The sequence below is a fragment of the Aplidium turbinatum genome, chromosome 6 (genome assembly GCF_918807975.1).
Source record: "Aplidium turbinatum chromosome 6, kaAplTurb1.1, whole genome shotgun sequence".
NCBI lineage: Eukaryota > Metazoa > Chordata > Ascidiacea > Aplousobranchia > Polyclinidae > Aplidium > Aplidium turbinatum.
The window spans coordinates 8,182,059-8,192,586 of NC_137477.1; positions in this window are offsets into that span (position 1 = coordinate 8,182,059).

Sequence of the window (10,528 nt, forward strand, 5' to 3'; positions counted from 1 at the left end):
CTGACGAAACGTCGGAAATACAAAAGCTAGTTATCATCTTTAACATCAGGAGGTAACCTAGTAAATAGTTACCAGAAGAACGCAAATTACTTTTATTATAAAATGCCTGGTGAACAGTCTCTCTCTGTTTTTGTTATTCTTTTATTCACAAATTAAAAAAACTTAAATTTATTACTCACATTTGGAAAGATTTAAAAAAATGGGCTGTAGGCTACTCAAATTAAAAATTGACCACAAAAATGCACTTTGGGTCAAAATTTAGTTAAAAAAAAAAAGAACGCTTCCGGATAGTATCGAACTCATTCCCTCTAGAATGGCAGCCCGAGACGTTACGTATGCGCCACGGACTCAGTTGAAGAAATCGTGTTGAATTTAAAACTTAAGGCGCTTATCGTCTTTTGCTTTAAAAGAAAAAAGTGCTTATGTAGTGACGTCATGACCGGTCAAATAGTGTTTCAGATTCAAAGACCGGAGCCGGTCAAATAGCCACTGCCAAAAAAAAAAGAAAAAAAGAATGCTTCCGGATGGTATCGAACTCATCCCCTCTAGATTGACAGCCGGAGACGTATCGCACGCGCCACGGACTGAGTTGAAGAATACGTGTTGAAGTTAGAACTTATAATATATCGGCGCTTCTCGTCTGTTGCTTTGAAAGAGAAAAAGAAAAAAGTGCTTATGTAGTGACGTCATGACCGGTCAAATAGTGTTTCAGATTCAAAGACCGGAGCCGGTCAAATAGCCACTGCCTAAATTAAATTCAACCAAATTCAAGACAAAAATGTTCTGTTAAAGGCAGTGGCTATTTGACCGGCGCCGGTCTTTGAATCTGAAACACTATTTGACCGTTCATGACGTCACTATACAGGCACCTTTTTCTTTTTCTCTTTCAAAGCAAAAGACGAGAAGCGCGTATATAAGTTCTAAATTAGACAATTTTATTCAACTCGATTCGTGGCGCGTGCGATACTTCGCTGGCTTCTATTCTAAAGGGAATGAGTACGATACTACCCGGAAGCGTTCTTTTTTTTTTAATTAAATTTTGACCCGAAGTGCATTTTTGTAGTCAATTTTTAATTTGAGTTGCCTGCAGCCCAATTTTTTATGCTTTTCAAATGAGAGTAATAAAGTTAGAGTTTTTTTAATTTGCTGGAATTTGAGAATTTCTCTGGGTAATTTTCCGTTTGTGGCCGTGCTAACTATATAGCCTACCGGAATGGCCCGTTTCGGTGAGTCCGATTCGGTTAGTCCGATTCGGTGAGTCCGATCCCTTAACGGGGGATTTTTTCAATTTTTTTTTTTAATTATGGGGTACCATAGCCTAATTATCATTGCCGTTTTAGGGTTAGGGGTTAGGAATTAAGGTTAGGGGTTTGAAGTTAGGAACTCACCGAATCAGACTCACCGAATCGGACTCACCGAATCGGACTCACCGAATAGTAGCAGACCCATAGCCTACTACGGTACATACCGTAATTTTTCATTCAGGCACGTTTTAAACCTTTCAAGGTTTTGCCACCTTTTCCCGTTCATTAACGCGCTGGTAGGTCTATATCGATTTTTCTAGTTAGTATCTTTTTCGTCCCGGACGTGTTAATAATGAAAAATAAAATGATTGATTGCTTGATGTGACCGTTAGGGTAGCCAAAAAAAATTAAAATTTTTTATTTTTGTTTGCACACCCTCTCATTTGAGGAGGATTCATGAAAAAATGACACTGTGAAAATTTGAAGAGAATCCGACAAGAGGAAGTGCTCTCCCACCGACCTCTAAATTTGCTTTCTTTGGCATAATTCGTCAAAATTCCTTGAATATGTGACGTAATTCTTTTTTGACTTATCTACATTGCAGTTGCAGCATTTTTGTGCTAACCATTGTTTTTCTCTCAATTTATGATATATATAATAAGTGTTTCCACATGCAGAAAAACAGAAATAATGCACAAAATAGATCACATTAACAAGCGTTTGGTATGAAATTAAATGCACTAAACTTTGATTGCAACACTAGAGTGGGTGTCCATTTGTTGACTCTCTTGAGGGCCATGTCAGCTGCCTGTATGAGGTGTGGTTCTTCGCCGTCTCTACTACGAGATGAAGGTCAATAAGATTACACTGCCACTTGCGTGCAGTACCGTACAGTTGCAGATGAAGTAATATGAACTACTACCATCTATGCCACTTTTTGGTTTGCAGCACCTTCATCAATATCTGCCCCTACTAATGACCTAGCAATGTTACAGCTCACAGAGGATTATAAAGAGGTTGACAATGCAATTTCTCAAGTGGCAGAAAAAAGTTGAAGTTGCGCTTGTGGTACATCAGTGAGGATCTTGCTGCACTGCCTTTATTCAGTGATAATAACACAGATGATGAAAAGAAGGCAATTGTTAATGCTCTTAAGAAAGACCCATTTCCCGAAAATGTTTGTCGTGTTGCCCCAAACAAAATTGTCAAGTTTCAATGTCTCTCTTTGGCACAGTTTGTAACACAGCGTTCACTTAACCTTTTCGAGTCACTGCTTCTGTCGACACATGGCGTGATCGTGATGCTTATAAAGAAGCATGCAAAGTTTGGCGTCATCTCAAAGCCGTCAATGATTGTGCAGAGCGGGCAGTCAAATTAGCTACTGACTTCAATGAAGTCCTTACAAAACATGAGCTACAGCGCCAGCTCTTCTATCAAGTGGTCGAGCACCACAGAAAGCTGCTTCCAACAAGTGCAATAAAGTCAACCAACGGCTTGACTCTTTACAAACATTTCACTTGCAATTTCTGGGCAATGTGTTGTCACCTGAAGCGTTGCGATCGTGACTGGTGAACGTACTTTTATGCGGTTTTCGCTAAAGTTTAGTGCATTTAATTTCATACCAAACGCTTGTTAATGTGATTTATTTTGTGTATTATTTCTGTTTTTCTGCATGTGGAAACACTTATTGTATCATAAATTCAAAGTAAAACAATGGTTAACACAAAAATGCTGCAACTGCAATATATACACAATTACACAAAAAAGAATTACGTCACATATTCAAGGAATTTTGACAAATTATGCCAAAGAAAGCAAACTTTGAGGTCAGTGGGAGACCACTTCCTCTTGTCGGATTCACTTCAAATTTTCACAGTCTCATTTTTTCATGAATCCTCCTCAAATGGGAGGGTGTGCAAACAAAAATAAAAAATTTCAATTTTTTTTTGACCACCCTAGTGACCGTGTTTGCCGAACAAAGCATTACATTTTTGCTCTCAACAAGTTAGTTATATACAATGCTTCTTTTAAAAAAATGGTAATGGTATGTAAATGTAATGCAACTCAAATTAAAAATTGACTACAAAAATGCACTTCGGGTCAAAATTCAGTTAAAAAAAAAAGAACGCTTCCGGGTAGTATCGAACTCATACCCTCTAGAATAGGAGCCGGCGAAGTACGGTATCGCACGCGCCACGGATCAAGTTGAATAAAATTGTCTAATTTAGAACTTATATACGTGCTTCTCGTCTTTTGCTTTGAAAAAGTGACTGTATAGTGACGTCATGACCGGTTAAATAGTGTTTCAAATTCAAAGATCGGCGCCGGTCAAATGGCCACTGCCTCTGTTAAAACTAAACAAACTTACGTTTCAAGATATCTGATAGCCCAGTTGGTTAGCGCATGGCTTCTGGAACAAAGAAGCCTCAAGATCAAGCGCCACTGATTCGACTCGGGGTGTGCGCTTGAGCAACGCATGTTAACCGTATCTGTTACTGCTTCCTTTTGGCGGCATGAGTTACTGGCCGAGACCATCAGGTCTACGTCTCTCTTATTGCTAATTACTCCGTCGGCTTACATCAAATAACAACGGGAAAAAGTATGTCGTTGGTCAAAAGCCTTATCTATCACTTAAAATATATTTGTGATTGTGTATTTTAGGTAGAAAAGGTGATAAAGACTCGGTTTTTGACCTATTTTCGCCATTTCTTGGTCAAATTTCTCAGTTCACATTTCATTTTGAAAGTCTTCTTGCATTGAACACAGAATTTCATCAATTTTGTTTTTCCATTTCTGTGCAAACAGTACATTATTCCATGCACTTTTTGCACTACAAAGCAATTTGCGCAAATATAACAAATTACCTTCCTAATTATTGTCTGCCAGCAAAGAATGACTCACATCACCCCGGAGACCTACTCCCTACCCAGACAGCAAAATCGATGTTGAATTAATGTAAAAATGACGGATTTTGCTGCCTGGCTACAGAGTGGAATTTTAGCGCCGTTGCGTTATGAATGACAAACACAAAATGAAACCGCACGCTAATAGTAAACTGTCAATCAAGCTATTGAATATCAGCAAATTTCTTGCATTTTCTAAACGGGCTGTGACAAAAGGTTTATTGTGAACTTCACAATTATCCGATACCAACATAATCGGGATTAAAAGTTAGGGCAAGTAAAAAAAGTAAAAGTCAAGAAATCTCAGGTTTCTAGCGTCACTGCTTCTATGTGAAATTGCTGAATTAGCAGAGGGCGAGACGGATGCAACCTAGTTCGTACCCTGAACAGTTTGTACCCTGAAAATATCGAGAGAAGAAATTAAAAAAGCGGAAGTCGCTGATCGCAGTTTCCGCAAACATTTTAAAATTTTCCCCCTGAAAAGATCGAGAGAAAGAAAGCACAAAACCGAAGTCGCTGATTGCAGTTTCCGCTAACCCTAACGCTAACCCTCGCTGATCGCAGTTTCCGCAAACATTTTTCTGCACTTTTTGCTAACCCTAACCATAGACTAATCTATGCTCTAACTCTAACCCTCGCTGATCGCAGTTTTTGCAAACATTTTTCCGTAGTTTCCGCTAACCTTAGAGTAATCTATGCTCTAACCCTCGCTGATCGCAGTTTCCGCAAACATTTTTCCGCAGTTTCCGCTAACCTTTACCCTAACTCTAACCATAGAGTAATCTATGCTCTAACCCTAACCCTCGCTGATTGCAGTTTCCGCAAACATTTTTCCACAGTTTCCGCTAACCGCAGTTTCCGCTTACCCTAACCCTAACCATCGAGTAATCTATGCTTTCTAACCCTAACCCTCGCTGATCACAGTTTCCACAAATATTTTTCCCCAGTTTCCGCTAACCCTCGAGTTGTTTGCGGAAACTCGGATCAGCGACTTCGGCTTTGTGCTATTAAACTGCGATCAGCGACTTCCGCTTTTTTTAATTTTTTTCTCTCGATCTTTTCAGGGTACGGACTGTTCCGGAATGGCCCGTTTCGGTGAGTCCGATTCGGTGAGTCCGATCTCTTAACGGGGGATTTTTTCAATCTTTTTTTAAATTATTGGGTACCGTAGCCTAATTATCATTGCCGTTTTAGGGTTAGGGGTTAGAGGTTAGGAACTCACCGAATCAGACTCACCGAATAGTAGCAGACCCGGACTGTTCAGGGTACAAACTAGGTTGCACCCGGGCAAGACCATAGGGTCTACACCAGTAACAGGTATGGTTAAGGACGGGTGCAACCTAATTTGTACCGTCAGTTCGTACCTTGAAAAGATCAAGAGAAAAAATTAAAAAAAGCCGAAGTCGCTGTTCGAAGTTTTCGCAAACAAACAAACTGAAAAAATCGTGAGAAAAAATTGAACAAAGCCGAAGTCGCTGATCGCAGTTTCCGTTTTTCCGCAAACATTTTAAAATTTCCGGTAATGATCCTAAAAGTTTGCTGAAGTCACTGATTGCAGTTTCTGCAAACATTTTAAAAGGGTTAGGGCAGGGCTGCGATTTTTTCTTTTTTGTCGAACGACCAAAAATTCTACGCTTGTTTGTCGAATAGTAATATGACGCCACAAGAGTCAGATTATAAGCGTTTGGCCGCGAGTTACCGCACAAGTTGTGTGGTATCAGAGTCACTTACTTTAAGTTTTTAACGCTGGTTGAGTGATTCCATCAACGACGGCAAACACATTGCCGTCGCCAAATCAACACACGTTGGATTGCTAGGACAATTGCCGTATGCTTTATTGTTTAATCGAACGAAATTTTATGCGCTTCTTCATCGCGTGTCACACGGCAGTAGCCCAGAGCATCACGCAAGCTATTTTATGCGCTGACAATGCCCACACGGCAGTAGCCCAGAGCATCACGCAAGCTATTTTATGCGCTGACAATGCCCAATTGTGAACTGTAAAAAGTTTGCCACCTTATGAATACTGGCTTAATTGTTACGCAAATGTTATTTTTTCATCGAATGCTTATTGTTTACCGGTGTCGTTACGAATATAAATCATCGTGAAAGAAGATACAGTTAAAAAGTGGAATTTACCTGCTATAGATTATCAAACAGAAGGAAAAGTTAGTGTGGTATTTTGCAAAATTTGTAAAGAATTTTATGACGGAAACAAATCGGAATTAGAAAAGCTACGGGGTCAAGTTAAAAAAGTAATACGAAATTAGATAAACGGTTCTTCGGCAGAAAAGAAAAATAATGCTTCTGATCATATGGCATTGCGCGACGCGCGTTCATGAACGGGCAGTTTTGCGTCTTCAAGTATTCCAGTGACGACGCGACAGCTTCATCCTTCCATACAGCGTCTTATGATTCCGATTGTGACAACTAGTTCTTTATCAAACAGACTCGTGATTGCTCGCAGTATCTCAATTGTGCCGAAATTATGTTAGTGTAAACGTAAATCGAGGCAATCATCTCGCAGTGAGATATTAATTTGTTACCGGTACCTGGTTGAACAGTTAACGTTATTTTATGATAATTCAAAGTCGCTAGATGTCGAATTAATGTAAAACAAACGTAAATTTCTTCTTGGGCATTGTTACGCAGGCAGCAAAATTCGTTATTTTTGCATTGACTTCACGTCTGTAGATTTTTGCTGTCTGGGTACGCAATGTAACCCGCCAGAAAAATTAAATAGATTTGTGCTGACTCGAACGTTGAATCAACCCAAAATTAACTTACTTTTCCCTCAGTTATTTAACGTAACAGCGTGCGTATCGCTACTTTTGGTATTATTACATCACTACAAATCAAACAGTGCGGTCGTGACTCGTGATAGACCACTCTAGTATATTTTTCGCTTCTCGTTTTTTCGATTCAACGTCTGCAGACGTTGAATCAATGTAAAAACGACAGGTTTTGCCAGCTGGGTTGTGTGCTTTTGTGAATGCAAATGCAAAATCGCCCATTACATAATCACAGAAACCATTTTAGTGGATGGAAGTCAAGTTGCAACCGTGTTTATCTGTCTACTATTCCTTATTCACATTGCAAAACATTTCTGCAAGCTTGGAACAACAAGTGCATAAGTCAGACATAAATACAAACTTGCAAACACGTTGACAATTAAAGTAGCCTACTTCGGTTATTTTATCTATAAAAGAAACCCGTTGTGTCGAATAGCACAAAACGTGTGTGGCGAAATGTTTGATGCCAGGCGTTGGAACTTCGATCAAAGCATTCTCCCGCTGTGTTCAAAATGGCGGCGCTGACGCCTTGGGAGTCGTGTGAAGCGTCACTTTTAGACCTTGCTTTGAAGTACCTGGTGCAAGAAAGTTTACGTAAGTCAGCACTCTTATGATTACGTGATGCCTTCCCCCCCCCGATTGTTCCTCGACCTGACGACGTTTAGTCCTCTCTCAGTTTTTTTTTTCCTTTTTTTTTTTTTTTGTAAGGCACGGCGTTTGTCGAATAATGATGGCGCGTGTCGAGTGACCTCGTCACCGAAAAAGGCAAAAATCGCAGCCCTGCGTTAGGGTTGATCAGAGTTTCCGCAAACATTTTAAAATTTCCGGTAATGATCCTAAGAGTTTTTGTTTGTTTGCGGAAACTGCAATCAGCGACTTCGGCTTTGTTCAATTTTTTTCTCTCGATCTTTTCAGTTTGTTTGTTTGCAAAAACTCCAATCAGCAACTTTGGCTTTTTTTAATTTTTTTCTCTCGATCTTTTCAGTTTGTTTGTTTGCGGAAACTGCGATCAGCGGCTTCGGCTTTTTTAAATTTTTTCTCTTGATCTTTTCAAGGTACGAACTGATGGTACGAATTGTTCATGGTACGAATTAGGTTGCACCCGTCCTTAATCGTACCTGTTACTGGCGTAGACCCGATGGTCTTGCCCGTGTGCAACCTAGTTCGTACCCTGAACAGTCACTGAATACAAAGATCGAGAGAAAATTTTTTAAAAAAGCGGAAGTCGCTGATCGCAGTTTAATACAGGGTTGAGAAAAACCCGGGTTTTTTTTAAAAAAGCCCAACCCGCCCGGGTTTTTTTGGGTTTTATTGGTTTTTTTTAAAAAAGACGCAAAAAAAGGTAGATTCATGCCTATTTCACCTCAAAACTACTTTTTACGAATGAAGTGCCTTTCACTCACAGTACATGCTTGCATAACTCAATAAAATAATGCACTAGGGTTGTTGTTGCTTGAATGTTGCATCATCCATTAATTTCAAGATCAAGTTGGATGTTGCACCATCCACTGATTTCTATACCAAGTTGATGCTACCGTGGTAGAAATCACATTATTGCATCATTTGCTTTAGATTTGAAGGCAAGCAGCATTTATGCCATCATGTTTAAATATTTTTTATCATTTGTATATATATCATATATAGCAATGGATGAGTAATTGAGCGATTGCGTGGCCAATGGCCATTTAGGCAAATGCTTTGAAACAGCCATGCGTTAGAATCCAGAATCTGTAATTGGTACGGTAAATACGGTAGCCTCTTAAATTGCATTTCAAATCATATATAAAGACTACAGGAGAGTAGTACTTTCACCAGTTTAACTATAAGCAGGCTTGCCAGATTGGCTTTTTTACGGCCAAATTTCACAAATTTGGCCTTTTTTGAAGTCGTTTGGCCACAAAATTTGGGTTTGGCTTTTTGGCTTTATTTTGGCTTTTTTTTCATATTGGTTTGGCCGCAAATTATTTGTTTGGCTTTTTTTACATTTACTGTATTTTGTAAGATTGAAACAACAATGGCAACACTTGTCCTTTATTCTTTCACTGTGGATTGAGGAATTGCTATTTGTTGATGCGCATGTGCACTGTGCAGAGACTGCAGGGGCACACTGACAGCGTGTGCAAGGATGAAGTCTTGCTCTTTTGGCGATGCTTGTTAATTTTTATAAAGTAACCATTTTGACAGGCTATTATTTAAAGTACCGTATTAATTATTATCTGTTCAAAAGTATTGTAGCTGTTGATAATATGTCAAAACGAAAGTGGAAGGCAATGTATGATAGCAGCAGGAAATATCTACCTGAATGGGAAAATGAGTTTTCTTAGCTTAAAAAAGATGAACGCACAGGCAGGGCCGTAGCCAGACCGCAGAGCAAGGGGGGCCAACCTTTTTTTAGGGGAGCCGAAAAAGCTCTGCAACGGGAAAGATGGGCAAAATCATTACAATTGTAGCTGTTGCTCGAGAATGTTGAGATTTTGCCAGGAGGGGCGAATTTTTTTTCAGGGGGGCGAGGGCCCCCTGCTGGCTACGGGCCTGCGCACAGGTGATGCTTTTTGCAAGTTATGCCAAGCAACCATTGTCCCAAAGATAAGTAATTTTAATAACCATGAAAAGACAACGAAGCATAAACATAAACTTCCAGTACAAGCTCAAAATTCTTTATTATTTGATACGCTTGCAGCTACTGCACTTGATACTGAAAAAGCAAAAAGAAGATTGAGCTGAAACTAGCATTGTCTGTCGCATGCCACAGCTCTATCAATGCAATTGACCATTTCCAAGACATAATTGTTGCAAATGCAAAGGGTAGCATACTGCAACAGCTAAAATCATCACTAATTACCAGCTCCTGGTGCTTTTTTTTAATGAATTACAAACTGTTAGAACGCCTATCAAGTATTACCTATCAAACTTGGTTTTTACAAGTGACTTGTTTGGCTGGTTTTTGGCCTTTTTTAGTTTAATGTTTGGCTTTTTTTTACAGTTTTATTGGCCTTTTTTGGCTTTTTTTTATGAAGGTTTGGCTTTTTTTTCAATTTAAAATCTGGCAACCCTGACTATAAGGCCTTCTTGCATAAATGAGTTTTAGAGTAGTATTCACAAAGTGACATTACTTGATTTTTGTGTACTGTACAATATCCACTGCGTTTTCAGTTTATTCTTGGAAATTTACTTCAGAATCACATCCTTAAGTCCTAATTTAAAGTTTGTTTTAAGTGCCTTGTAGTGTTTTTGTTCATTTTTTTAAATTTTCTAGTAAAAACTGGACAAATATGATGCTCTGGGTTTTTTTATGATTTTTTTTTGGTTTTTTTAAGTGGGTTTTTTTAAAAAAAACCCACCCGGGTTTTTTTGGGTCTGGTAAAATACCGACAACCCTGGTTTAATAGCACAAAGCCGAAGTCGCTGATCGGAGTTTCCGCAAACAACTCGAGGGTTAGGGTTAGCAGCCCTCGAAATTAGCTTCCATTTACGACGGCAAAAACATTGCCGTCGCCAAATCAGCAAACCTTCGATTGCGGCGGCAATTGCCGTACATGCTTTAAAGTTTAAACAAACGAAATTGTATGCGCTTATTCTTCGTGTTTCA